The 11,554-nt window shown below is 50.3% G+C and overlaps 1 protein-coding gene across 3 annotated transcripts in view; it reads right to left on the reverse strand.

Moving 5' to 3' along the window:
* B3GAT1 (beta-1,3-glucuronyltransferase 1) overlaps positions 1-7,456 on the reverse strand; it is a 52,333-nt gene extending 44,877 nt beyond the window's left edge. For 2 of the 3 annotated variants that reach the window (XM_034754739.1, XM_034754740.1), the window contains exon 1: positions 7,017-7,456. The gene's annotated coding sequence lies outside the window, so the exon portion shown is untranslated. The remainder of the gene's footprint in view (positions 1-7,016) is intronic. The other variant, XM_034754742.1, reaches the window with a different exon arrangement.
* Positions 7,457-11,554: the final 4,098 nt, after the last annotated feature.

The raw sequence follows: 11,554 nt of genomic DNA on the forward strand, positions 1-11,554 counted from the left end.
CCAGCCGGTGGTGGAATTTTAAGAGTCTAGAAACCCTCCATTAGCAGAGAGGTAGGATGAGGCATCTGGAGAGGAGANTTGCCTGGGGCGGCAAAAAAGTTAGAGCCAGCCCTGCATGTGCAAACACATACATGGGGTGCACTGCACTGTGCGCATGCGTGTTGAACCACTAGTACAAGTACATATACATGTCACAGGGTGCACATGTAAATGTATCTGAGGGGATGCACGTTGCAAGGGCATATGTCAATATTTTTATGTACGTGGATTTGTGTGGGAGGTGCACGTCACTATGTGTGTTTGTGATCACACATGGGTTTATGTTTGCTTGTATATAAACCTTTGGGTGAACAACTGACTAGTGACATCTAGTGCAATTCTTGAATTCCTTGTGATGGAGGGAAGGAAGAAACAAAAAAGTCTAAATTTGCTGAGGTTATGGACCAAAGACATCAGAGATACAGAAAAGCCTGCTATCTAATGACAACCTGTCAGAATTGCTGATCTTCCATAGACATACTGAATGAATTATTAAATTAACCATACTGCTCAGAAGACACTATATTAATGACTTCTGGAAATCTTTGTCCATATACTTAAGGTACCAATAGGATGACGGAGCAGTCTTACCCCTGCCAGGGTCTTACTCCAGCACTCTCCATGGTGGGTTTTGTCCAGATTAGATAAAACTTCTTTACAGAAGGGATCAATTCATACATATTTCGTCCTTCTATGGCATCTTTCATCCGAGGCTCTCAAATGATTTACAGACATTAAATTAATTCTCCCACCCCACCTTAGGAGGTAGGGAAACAGTATCCTTGTTTCACATATAGGGAAACTGAGACAGAGAGGGGCAAGTTACTTGCCCATGATCACATAGTAAGTCAGCGGCACAGCTGGCAGTAGAATCCAGGAGCCCTGTCGGTGTCTTTCTCTAGCCACTAGATATTTGCTTCCTCCACCACCTCACGTTTCTTTCACTCCCTTTCAAAACGGATTTGAAAACCTTGCCCCCAGTGAGTGGATAATGCAGCTCTCACACTTATGGTTATCAGGGGCTCTGCTACCTGCGGATCTCTAGAAGGGGTGCAATAATGACACAGCTCCAGGAGAAGGACTGGGCCTGAGGAATTTTGTGCAACCATTTAGCAGCAAGTTAGAACCAGTGGGAGAAAAAAAAAAACACCCCCACTTAACATCAGCAGATAAACTAGAGACAAACGGAGCAATATGCAGGCTTGTCTGACCAGGGATTTGGGGGAGTGACACCTAACTAGTGGGCACAGAGGCTTATCTGGGTGGCAGCAGAGAGCTGTTGTGGCCCCAAGGAAGTTTAATTGAAAATCCATTGTGTGAAAGTGATTCACACCCTGGTGAACATATTAGAGCATTAAGGATGCACTAGACTGGACACTAAGCAGAGTGCTGCAGACGTAGACACACACACACACACACACACACACTCACTCTCCCTCTGCCGCAGTTTAGAGCCCTAGGCTGAGAACAGGTCTATCCCCTACTCACCCCAGGCAGCAACATTGCAAGCTGTGCGGAAAGCACGGAGACACCCCAGAGAGGATGTTGGACACAGTGAAGTACATCAACATGTCACAGAGTCCTGGTCAGGTTCTGGGGCTCAGAGCCTTGGGATGTTGGGTACCACATCCTGCTCTGGAGGTGGAGTGTGGAGAAACTGGGGGGAGGGATTGCAGAGAATGAGCCGCTCACTCCCAAGTTCTGGACCAGACTAACGCAGAGCAGCAGGTTCATTGTGCCCACAGGAAGTCATATTTGCTGAATTCCTCATTACAGAACCTTTTATTTAGAGCCCAAAATGGCCAGGATAGCCTCAGCCAAGAAGAGGATATGAGGACCGCCAGTTAGAACCTCACTGGGAAGAGCAAGAATCCCAAGAGTTATTAAGGACACGGGATTTGCTCTTCTGAATCAGACCACAGGGCTAGCTCATCTGGTATCTTGCCTCCAGCAGTGGCCAATATCTGATGCTTCTCAGATGCCCCTTCCCCTGTCCAGTTGTACAATGCAAGGAAATTACTTGCTATACTCAGATGATGCTTTGAAGCATGAGATTAGAATCCATCCTACTATATCACTGCTTGTAAATTAGCCAGCCCCTTTAAAAATCCCAGCTGCTTGTGTTTGAGTTGGCAAATTCCACAGACCGCTGACTATACACTGTGTAAAGCAGTGTTTGCTTTTAAGAAATGTATCTGATTTAGGCTGACTGTTGGAAAAATATTTCCTGCAAATGAGGTCTAGGAGCCTGCAGAAGAGTCACCCCTGGGGAAGGGGTGAAATCTCGCTTGATTGGCACATTTCAAACTTAGATTGGATAGAATGCATAGGGAATAATCCTGCATTGGTTAATTAATATTAACCTGCCAAAGGAGGGAGTGAAGCATGATGTTATTGCACATGAATTAACAGGGAGAGCAAGGATGGTCTTGTGGCTAAGGCACAGGACAGGGACTCAGAAGAATTGGGTTTAGTTCCCAGCTCTGTCACTCCCTGTGTGACCTGGTGCAAGTCACTCCATCTCTCTGTGCCTCAATACCCCTGGGGTGTGTAGCTTCCACTAAGGGATGCGGGGAGATATAGTCATTAGCTATGGCAAAGCACTGCGATGCTACCGTGATGGGGACAGCGTGGGTAGCTAGATTGGGATGCGGAGATTATAGGTCCCACCCTCCAATCTTTGCTCAAGCAAAATTCCTATTGGGTTCAGAGGATGAATTTGACCTAGATGCTTTGGGATGTTTCATTTGCAGCCTTCTCTTGGCAAAGCTCATCCCCCTTCTCTGTCCCAGATGTATATTCTGGACACCTGATCCCTGGGAGTGAGGAGAGGATGGGAGTCCAAGACAACTAAGTCGTTCAGGGTCTATGCAGAAAGACAAACTGCACACATTTCAGAGAAAGGGGACCAAGGAAGCCCCCATGCTGGTGATCTTTCTGCTCAGTTGCTCCCAGCAGACACACAGATCTAGAGGGAAGCCCTGCCAGACGCTCCCGCATCGCTGAGGCATCTAGCCCTCTCTGGACTTGCTGCAGACGCTACTCCCTTCCCCAACTGCTGGAACACAAACGCTGCCAGACTGGATCAGACCAATGCCCCATCTAGTCCAGTAGCTTGTCTCCAACAGCAGCCAGCAACAGACATTTAACAGGAAGATTCTGGAGTTACAAGACAACCAGGCTACCTCACCAGCCATTTGCTTGCCCTGGATAATGGGCTTTTTCTGTGCTATTAAATATTGCCTTCAAATGCAAGGCTTCTTTAGCTTTAGCCCATCCTGACTCCCAGAGCAAATGCCTGATACTCTGTGAAGGAGGACTCTGGATGAAGGGGTCGAGAGAGAATGCCTCAGAGGCCTTTACCCTGAAAGAAGGGGATGCAGATAGAGGGATGAAGTGTCCAAAAGAAAAAGAAAATAAAAAAAGACCTCTGGCAAATCCACAGGGAAAGAAACCCTGGAACCCAGCCAGGCTCTGGGACTTGATTCATCACCACAGGACAAATGGGCAGCAACACAGTGTGAGCTACTATACCGCACCTTCTCTTCTCTCCGATTTTAACCTCCCAACTGAAGGAGGCTTTGGGAGAGAAATTGGCTTTTGTCCAACTTCTCTGGAGCTGGCAGTGAAGGGACAGGAGTTACAGAGCGCAAGGGCCTTGCAAAAGGTCCAGAACAAATACAAAATACCAAGAGCTCCTCAGAATGCAGTATTTGCCTTAGAGTCCCTTTGATGGCAGCTCCTTCCACTTCCCTAGGCTTCCGCTGTTGCAATTAAAATGAGGATTCAAAGGACAGCTGAGAAAAATCCATTTTCCCCTTAAAAACCATCCCCCTCTCTATTTAACAGTGAGCTCTCCACAAGGCAAATGTGCCTGAAAACCCCCTGTTGATCTCTCTTTGTCACACTCGCATTCTCTCTCCTCTCCCCACAAGGGAGTTGCATCAGTCATTATGGGAACTGCAGCTCTCCCCAGTTATTGCTACTATTTGTCACAAATAATCATTTCTCGTACTGCACCATAAACGGCCCTTTGCATAGAGCGTGTGAGGTGTTCTCTTTGCTCCAAAGAGCTTGTAGCTTCAGATCAAACAAAAGACAAAGACAAGACAGGGAAGAACGCTGAGGTAAAAGCAGGTTGTGGAGGCAGGAGGACAAAGCAGAGTACGGAGGATTTCTTGCTAAAGGAGAGAGTGTTTGACACCTGACCCAGAGTTTATGGTAGCCTTACCTGCTACTACAGCTGGACAAGAACAGAACTGAAATCACCGGATGAGGCCTGGGGTGCACAAGAAGTGGGAGACTATTCTAAGTATTGGGATGCTCTTGCACATGCACTTTTGGGGACAGGAATGGCACTTCCCATCCTGGTATTGGTCACCTGCAAGACCAACTCTAACAGAGGGAGTTGCAATTTTATTTTGCCTTGGGAATGCATAAGCACAAAGCAACGTCAAACATACCCTCCCAGCCTCACAGCATGCAGAATCCAAACAGTCGGTGGTATGGGGCGAGGATCTTCCCAGTTGCCTTGTGAGGTTTTGAGAAATGCTGCCCCCACCCCAAATCTTCCTGCATGGGCACTAGCTTCCTTGCTCCCTCCTTCATGTTTGTGAGGGGCTTCTCTTTGTTTTAATTATGAATTGAAGGCAATCTTCTCCTTCCCTACACACGGGGCCTGATCCAAAAAAATCAATGGCAAGCCTTCCATTGACTTCTGAGAGCTTTGGATCAGGCCCTTGAAAAGCTCTTCTCAGATCCTAATAAACCCTGCAGTTCCCCTGCTGGCAGTAAGTGCTTGCCTGGAAACATCACATGGAAAGGAATGGATGCGCGGACAAAACGTGGGAGTTGGTGCACCCACCGCCTGGCTCACATCAGCCTTGCCCCCATACCCTGGTATTGAGAAAGCCGGCTCTCATTAGGATGGCTGCTGGGTTGCTAATGACTCCAGTTCACACCGCTACCTTGGAAGGGCTGACAGCGTTTCATTAGGAACTCCTATTTTTAGAGGGATTTGTAACTCAACTGGGTGGAAAAATGAAAAAGTGCTCTGAGCCACCAGCCACAGTATGAATTTACACACACACATGCACAGACACACTCCCCCTCACACATGTGTGTTCAACCAATAATCAGGGTTCAAGAAGGGAGGAAAATAAAATGACAGGTCAACTGCCTTTACCCTCTAGTTCAAGTCCCCCTTTGGCACTCCAATGACTGCTTCCCGGGCCCTCAGTCCATATCAAGGACTGGACCCTTGTGGTATAATTGTCTCATTTGCACAGCTCAGTTATTTAACCCCTTCACTGCCAGACCCTCCTCCTCCCTGATGCTTCAGCGCTGCTCAGTGAAAATGGAGCTTCCATTGGCATCTGTTTGAAGGGTGAACCAGAGCCACCAGGCAGTAGTTTTAATTCGTCCCTGTTTGAAAACTGGTTGCTATGGAAAGTGCAAGAACTTTTTTCGATGAGGATTTCCCCTACCCCCTTTCTCACTTTCGGCCCAATCCTGCCTACGCTTAGTCACATAAGTAATCTTCACTCATACAGCCCCTGAGCCAAATCTTACCCACCTCACTCATGCCAGTGAGTAAACGGGACTACTTGCATGAGCAAAGCAGACAAGATTTGGCCCATTGACTTAAAAGAACCTACTTGTGTGAGCCAAGATTAGTCACTGTGCATTTATCCCATCCTAGCCTCACATTTCGACAGCACTCCGTCTGCATTTACACAAGCTGGTGACGCTCACTGCACAGACACAAGCGATTACGGATGAATACAATAGACTGGTATGGTCCCTTTGAGTCTAAAGAGTGTTGGACTAAGCTCCCTATATTTGTCTTGAAGCAATTATCGCAATCAACACCACTTCCGAGTTGGTGAAATATTACACCCACTATGCTGGGCCCTTAGTATCCAGTCATGTGCGAGAAACTAACTGCAAGCGCCCCCCCAAACTGGGTCCTATTGAACTGCACTTGGGGGCAGCATACAATATGATGTACCCCTTGCTGCTGCAATAATCTCTGCACGGCAAATCGAGTTAGGGACTCCCAGACAAAATGGGGAGTTCCTGGGCTTTTGTCCAGTCAGGTTTCATACCCATAAACGTTATGCCCATTTCAATGCTGCTCCTAGAAACTGCTGGACTGAGTGACCTCCTCCCCCTTCTCCACCCCCACTGCTATTTCAAGTTGCACTTTCTGCTCTGCTGAGGATGAAATATGACTTCCAGGAGCAGGGACCCAGGGAATGAGTCACACAGAGAGAGGGGCCCCAAAGGAAAAAGAGAGAGATCTATTTATCCATTACCAGGCTCCCCCCACCCCGCATCCCAAACATAACTAGCTCTGCAGATTCCTCAACAGAGGAGGGCTCATCCATTTCCCCCCCGTCTTCCTCCAAGGAAGAGAGCTCTGAAAGCTTTTCCTTTAAGCCAGTCCAGAAGTTGGCTCGCACCAGAGCCGGCAAGAATGAAAGAGATTCCTCCTCCCTCCCCCCCCAATTAACAGGAGGACGACGACTAAGGAAAGAGCCAAAGGATGCGCCCACTGCCCCGGCTTCCTTCTCCCAGCCATATCTAACACACACAGTCACTGTGCACGGGGGTGGGAGGGAGGAGGGCAGGGGCTTAGCCCACTGCACTCCCCTCGCACCTTCCCAGCCAGCCAGGCACAGCGCTACAGGAGACCTAGGAGCAGGTGTGCCAATGGAGATGCAGCCTGGGCAAGCCAGGGAGATTCTCAGCTTCCCAGCAATGTCCCTTGGTACTTCCGAGGTGCTGGCTCCCCGCATCGGGGTCGAGTCCCGCAGCACCCCTGCACAGCGGGCAGCCTTACGTCCATGTTGCACCATCCGAAGGCGGTTGGTGAACCTCGGGCTTTGCGGCTCACCCCCTCCCCGGACGCTGACCGCGGCGCACAAAGGAACTCTGTCCAGCTCAGCCATGCAAACCCGAGCACAGGGAGTTACCTTATCCTGGCAGCCTGAATCGCCTCCTCTCTCCATGGTGAGCTGGGAAGCGGCTCCCATTCATTCCTTAATCCTTGGGAACAGAGGCACGATTGAGAGCGGCGCCTCTCCCTGGCATATGCCTCCCCCCCCCCAACTCCTCTCCTCTGCCTTCTTTGTCTGGGGTCGTGTTTTAATCCAAGCACAAACCGAGAGCCCCCCGCCTCCCCCTTCACCCAAGCCAGATGACAGCAGAGCGACCCTCCTCCTCCAGCTGCCGGCTGCTGTGCGCTCCGCTTCCCCAGGTCTGGCTCTCTGCAGCGCGGCGGTGGGAGAGAGGGGGAGAAGGTGGGTGGGTGGGTGGAGGAAGGGTTTGTGTCTAAAGCAGCACTGACAGCCCCCCTCCCCCTCGGAGAGGAGGGCCCGCACTGCTAATGGTCGGTACCAATTTATTCCACTTAGGCAGGGGGCACTTCTCCCTGCAAGGCGGGGACAGAGCCTGGGAACGCTCCGAGATGTTCCCTCGAGGAATTGGTTTCAGCTCCCCCGCACCCCTGGCTCAGCCTCTCCCACGGAGTTTCAGCCCAACGTGCAACCAAATACAGAGAGAACTGGGGAGGAGGGGGACTCCGGGGCAGCTGTCCCTTGCAGATGGGCTGCAGCAGCAGTGGCTTCTGGGCCCCCTCCCTCCCCTGGGATTCTGAGGTGGGGGCTCAGCCCTTTAGAGGCACAGGGGACCATGAGCACAATTTAGATCCAACTAGGGGGGCTGGAGAGCAGAAACCCCCTGGCTTGAAGTGGTTTCCATCACATACAGGGTTTGCAATTTGGTTCAATGGCTCTCAGCACCTCCACTATACAAATTGTTCCAGCATCCCTGGTTTGAGGGTATTGGGATCCAAAGGAGTGGGTTGGGTCCAGCACTCCTCTCCGCATGTCAACTTTTCAGCACCCCCTCACCCCCCATCTTCCCCACGCCTGCTATTGCTGGATCCTAAGTAGGGTCAGCCTCTAAGTTTTGCAGGGGGTGGGTCACACGGGCCAGACCTCGTCCCCCGACTCCCTTTCTATCTAGGACCTGTTCTCCATGCCATTTCCTCCTTCTCCCTGATCTTCCCAGGATGTACTCCCAAAACCCCTGCTGCACGGATCCCAGCATCCGATCACCCCCTCCCTCGTACATGGGCCAGGAAGCCAGAAGGTGGAGCTGAAGCGTAATTTTCCAAGCGGGGAGCACAGGACAGAAGTTCGGGAACGGAAGTTCTGCTGCAGCCGGAGTCACAGGACCATGGAGAGGGAATGGGAGAGCAGAGAGCTGCCCCATGTGGCTGCATGGATACAAGACTGCCCTCATTTTGTTCAAAGAGACATTGACCCAGGCCAGCTCGGAGGGGCAGGCTGGGGGAGCTCCAGACCCAATGGGCAGGCAGGGAACTTATCCCCTCACCCATAAGCCAGCAGGGCCACCAGGCTTCAGTGCCCTGCACGGCATCATGGAGGAGACCAGTCTACAGCGGGCAGCATCCTAGCAGCATCACCAGAGGGGTCCTAGCCTCTCTCTGGAAAGCCCACCTCCACCTTCTTAACCAGCTGGCCCTGCCTCAGTGGAAAGATCTATGTGGTAGCAAGCGCCTCAGGGACAGGACAACATCCCAGTGCACTGTTCCAGCCATTGGGAGAGGGGAAGCGTGCCAGCAAGCAAAAGGCACCCATCATAAATAGAGATTAAAGAAAAAAATCTAATACCTTTCCAAGACCTGAAGAGGAGCTCTGTGTGGCTGAAAAGCTTGTCTCTTTCATCAACAGAAGTTGGTCCAATAAAATGTATTATCTCACCCTCCCTGGTCTCTATAAAAACCATCTGGCAAAATTCAGAATATCCCTGTGATTGTAATAATAGCAGCTACAGGCCTGCATTGTGCTGGCTGCTGCACGAACACATGGAAAGAGACAGTTGCTGCCCTTTATAGCTTATGCCTAAATAGACAAGACAAAGGTTGGGGGAAGAGGCAGCCAGAGAAGAATGATTTGCTAACGGTCAAAAAGCAGGTCATTGTGGCAGAGTCGTGAATAGAACCCAGGTCTCCTGATGCCTTGTCTAGTGCCCTACACACTAGATCCCACTGTCTTTAAATAATGGGGAGGATTAGGTACCCTGGACATCATATACACCAGGGGAGCCTGCACCTGAATAACTGGGACACTAACACTTCACTTGGGAGCCAAGGGTCTTCCCTAGGTCCCGGCCTTGGTTGTCCATTGGTTGAAGTAGCACAAGGACACCCAGGACAATTAATTCCTTTCACACGCCAATCAATGTGGACTTCCAAGTCAAACTTGGGCTAATTTACCCTTTACCTGCCACCTCCCGCTCCCGCTGCCAGTGTAAGCAACCTCATTTTTGCCACCTCTATTCCCGATAGAAATGCCCCTTACCTCCCACCTGCAACATACACCCTCCTGTAGCTGCAGCTATGCCCTCCACCCCCAAGGCAGATCACAATGTCATCACTAATCTTGCCAGCGTGGTAAGAAAGATCTAGCTACAGGATCACAAAAAGGACCAGTGAAAAACAATAGCTACCTGACAGTTGCTGTAAGAAGCATCAGCCATCGAAGAACTGAGACCCAGGCCATTTGCACAGCCCCACTGACAGCTGCATTCTCAGGACTTTGCCGTTAAGGCAGCAATACGAGCGCCCCGGTTTTCAGACTCATATGTAAGCCACCCTGTCTCCAATGGAATTCAGAGAGTTCTAGGCCTTCTCTACAAAATACCAAGGACCCACGCACAGGCAAAAAGTAGCAGGCATGCACCTCCCAGCTCTCTGCACTATAGCAAGACTGGAACTTTTAGCACGTAACCTTTATCTGCTTCTCTTCCCCCACTTTCATCTCTCTGGAGTTCAGATGCAGTTTCCGCCACCTCTATGAATTGGATCCCTAACCGAGAAGGTGTCATGGACTCAGTGGCCTGCTAACTGTCCAAACCGAGTCTGTTCAGGCACCATTCAGACAGATTAATAAGCACGCTAGCTTTCACCTTCCTCTCTGTGGGCCAAATTCTGAGGCACTTACTGAGGCAAAACTCTCAGTGAAGTCAGTGAGAGTCTTGCCTGAATCCACTGGGGTTTTGTATTAGGGCGGAACAGAGACTATGTTGAAGTGCCAACGAAGGTCAGACATGAGCATTGCAAACTCCGTTCCAGACAAGACATGGGGGACCCGGATGGCTCTGGACTAGATAATGGAATACAGAGCAGTCTACATCTAGATCACTGGTTCAGCGTGTGCCCAGCCCAGGAGTGGCTGAAAGTCACCTCTATGGGTTCTACGTGAAGTGAGTTGATTGTCTCCATCCAGTCCTCAGCGGACAGGTGTCCACCATGGTCACAAAAAGCACTAACGGGTCCCTTGTTGCCAGTCTCAGCAAAGGAGCCTGGATTAAATAAACCACCAAGTGTGATGTGTCCTTTCTCTTTAGAGGCAAGGTCACCAGGGCCAGTGGAAGTATAATGGCAGGAGGCTGGTGTGCCAGAGAATTTTGCCCAGTGGCTGCCCCGCATGTGGTACCTGCTCCATGGGTAAGTAGAAGACAACTTCAGTCTCCAGGGCTGTCAATCCAGCACCTTTCCCCACTTCTGAAGTGTTACACAAAAAAGAAAACCCAGCCAGGCCAGCCTTTCCCCTGCTGCATTTCCCACAAATGATCCAGTTCCGGCATGGGAAGAGAACATGGCCCTTTTGTCACTGGGCTTTATCATTTTCAGCAAGGTACCTAGGGAGAGCTCAGCTCCAAATACTCTACTCGTTTGGCAATTTTGTGCCAATTCAGCTGGTAATAAGGGTTTCGCTGAGCTCTACGTCTATTAAAAATTCATGATGTCCAATTACATCGAAAGGGCGGACGCTGCCCAGGGAGCCAGGGGCATGTTTAAAAAGCAATTGGGGTGTCACCCTTATTAGGACAGGGATCTGTGTGGAATTTCACACAATGCATGGTGCAGGGTTTATGCATGTGTGTGTGTGTGGGGGGGGAATTAGACTTTCTAGTGGGGGAAGGAATAAAGAAATTGAAAATGGACTCATGCCACAAAGTCCAGCTGTATATTTTGAACACTCAAAACGCTAACGCTCCTTGGATCGGGTCATAACAGGAAATAGCAGGGAGCTGCAAATTCAGGCTCAGCTCTGAACTGGAGTCTCAGAAGACCCATACAAGTGAGGGGTACTAGGACATGGCATTCTAGCCCTGGCCTGTTGCTAACAGCAAAGAAAATGGGCCGGGGTGGGGTGGGGGAGGAGACAAGCAAATTGAAAATTACAGACTCAAATTCAGTTTGAGCTTGTTCCATGGTCAAGCAGCACAGCAATGGTGCAGGGCTGCTGCTTAGCCATTCATCAAGGGTGTCTCTGTGACCCTGGCACTGGCTGCACATCGACTTGTTCACATGCATGGTATTGTGCGCACCATATATTCGCTGGTGCCACCTTCCAGGGTTAGGGCAAGCCTGGGCAAGACGGAGATGGGCACGAAGAGGAACTCAAACAACCTCCCC

Source organism: Trachemys scripta, chromosome 21, assembly GCF_013100865.1.
Source record: "Trachemys scripta elegans isolate TJP31775 chromosome 21, CAS_Tse_1.0, whole genome shotgun sequence".
Taxonomy (NCBI): Eukaryota; Metazoa; Chordata; order Testudines; family Emydidae; genus Trachemys; species Trachemys scripta.